The sequence below is a fragment of the Nycticebus coucang genome, chromosome 17 (genome assembly GCF_027406575.1).
Source record: "Nycticebus coucang isolate mNycCou1 chromosome 17, mNycCou1.pri, whole genome shotgun sequence".
Classification (NCBI taxonomy): domain Eukaryota; kingdom Metazoa; phylum Chordata; class Mammalia; order Primates; family Lorisidae; genus Nycticebus; species Nycticebus coucang.
This window is the reverse complement of record NC_069796.1, coordinates 88,713,793-88,716,692: the sequence shown is the minus strand read 5'-3', so window position 1 is coordinate 88,716,692 and position 2,900 is coordinate 88,713,793.

Genomic DNA, 2,900 nt, shown 5'->3' with positions numbered 1-2,900 from the left:
TTGCTCCTGTCAGAGTCTAAGGAAGGTCAATGCCCCTGTGGCCCAGCCAATACTCTCTGCCACCAGTTGGCTGGTACAGCTGAGGCCTACCTGCCCCAGGTATGAATAGCCACTGGCAATTGTTTCATTTGAACTCAGTCTCATCCTGAGGGTAACAAGTCAGCAAAGTGTTTATGTTTCAGCCTCTATGACTTTGCCCCAGCTGCTCTGCAGCACCGGTATCACTATACAGCAAGTTCTGGTTTCCTCTGGCAGTCCCAGAGTTGGGAGGTGTCTCTCCAAGATTAGACCCTGGCTCTATTGTTGCTGAATCTTTGTGGGAAGTGATGCAGCTCCCAGGTGACTGCCACAGCCAGGGAGTGCTGGCTGTAGGATCAGCTCTGAGACCATGGGCACAGGAATCCAGAAGCAAGGTAGGGGACACTGCACATGGTTCTGGCAGTGCCCTGTGCCAGGTGACTTCTGCAAGGAGAGCGTTCGGCTCACAAATCTGGCTGGGTGGGGTGTGGCGTGGAGGCTCCTGCAGGGTGGGGCATAGGGGTATGTCGCAGATGTATGGCTCTAGCAGGGCAGGACCCAAGGCTCTGGCAAGGTGGTGCCCGGGGCACAGTAGGGCATGGGGCACTGCTAATGAGCCTCTTCCTGTAGTCTCTGCAGGGGTTACTTTTGGTTCATCAGGCAAGAGGGGAAGGGTGGACTGGAAGTTCAGAATGGCAGGGAAAATGTTAGTTCAATTTTTCTGCCTAGTAGGAGAGTGCTCAGGATCACTGTAGACCCCACTTCCTACAGCTATCACCTGTGGGGTGAGACAAGAGGGCCTCAGTTCACCACTTGCCTGTAGAAAACCTACAGGAGGTAACTAAGAGAAGAAAAAAAAAACACACAACTTTCTTTGGGGAGGGGATGGACATTTTTCCTTTGGGATGAATTTTGTACCTGAGTTTGCTTTCTTGGAGTCATAGCTTGCCTCAGCAGCGGTGACCTGCAGTTGTCACTCTTCTCTCTCAGCTCAGCTACAGTCTTCAGCTTAATTGGTTACTTTCTGGAAATTATCCTTCCCTCTGGATGGGAGCTTCTGTTGGAGGCTGGTTCCTGTTGGCCATCTTGCCCCTTTCCATTGGTGATCGATTTTGTACCTATTGTTTGTTTCCTTGGTGTTGCAGCTTGCCTCAGCAGGGTTGATGCATGTTCTTCAACATTCTCTCTTCAGTCAGCTCCAAACCATCATCTTACTTGCTATCCTTGTGTCCTTTTGCCGGGTCCTCTGGCAGTCGCAGTTGAGGGAAGATCGGAGCCAGCCCGATCTCGTCCCAGGGGCTGAGCGGGATGGTGAGTGTCGGGGGTTCGAACAGGGACACATGGAGCCGGGAGTCTGTCGAAGCAGGAACTCAACTTTATTGTAACATGCTGCAATTTTTATACACTATGGCTAGGGAGCAAGAGGTGGGAGCAGGAAGGAGGGGGTATGTCAAATGGGGTAACAGCCTTCAAGCCAATAAAATCTAACCCCATCACCTGTATCCAGGCAGAGGCCGTTTCAGGTCCGGTCTTGCCGAGTCACTCCTATGTGGAAGTGCACAGACAGCACCAACTCGATTCAGGCTTAGGAAGTTCCTCTAGGCCTCAAGTAGGCCTTGCCCACGCGAGAAGGCCCAACATCCTTTAACTCTTCTTCTGGATGGGTGCCTCTGTGGCTTGCTTCCATGCTCTGTGGAGTAATAAAGGTCCTCCCAGTAGCAGAGATGGACCAAGTGGCTGGCATCTCTTTCCCCACCTTGCAACTCTTTCACACTCAGTCACTGGTAACCTCACAGGGCTGTGGTCCTGTTCCCTCCAATAAGCAGGTGTTCCAGGGCTTTGTGCCTGCCATAGTCAAAGGAAAGTCAATGACTTCTCAGCCTGGCCACTACTCTCTGCCATCAGCTGAGGCCTGCCCACCTTGGGTACTTAATGGCTACCAGGGAGTGTTCCACCTGAGGTCATTCCAAACCCGAGGATAACAAGTTAGCAGATGATTTTTGTCCCTCAGCCACCATACCTTTGTATGGCTTCCTCTGGCAGTCCTCAGAGTTGTGGAGGTATCTCTCCAAGATTAGACACCAGTGGGATTGCTCTACTGTTGCTGAATCTTCATGGGAGTTATCCGTGCATAGTTCCCATGGCCAGTAAGGCAGCTGTAGTGGCAGGCCCGGGGTTGCAGGGAACATGGCTCCAAGGGCAGGGTGGGGCACATGGCATGTGGTTCTGGCAGTGTGGAGCACGGCGGCTCTGGCAGGGTGGGGTGTGGGTCTCCCCATCTTTTTTTAATGCTGCATAGTATTCCGTGGTACACATATACCACAATTTATTAATCCATTTGTGGTAAATGGGCACTTGGGCTTCTTCAATGACTTGGCAATTATGACTTGAGCTGCAATGAACAATCTGGTGCAAATATCTTTGTTGCAAAGTGATTTTTGATCCAGGATGAAGGAGATAAGTTGAGGGGGAAAGGAGGGGAGGGAGAGTTTTGATACAGGGAGGATAAATAGTGAGACCACAACTATGGAGCATATTGCAAGTTCACAAGTCAAATCTATGAAGTATAGAACACAAATGTCTTAACACAATAATTAAGTAAATGAGGTGAAAGCTATATTAGTTTGATGTAAGTACACCAAATTGTATAAAAAATCAACACACTCTACTCACAAATGCATATATGTATTCATGATATGTCTATATGACTTAATAAAAGGGAAAAAATAATAAACTACTAGCTCTATCCCACCAATTCCGTAACATTTAAGAACTGTTCAAGTAATCTAAAGTTTAATGCAATCTAATTTGAAGACATAGATGCAATAAAAAACAGATCTGTAGTACCACTAACCAGAGATCCATGTAACATTTTGCTTTAT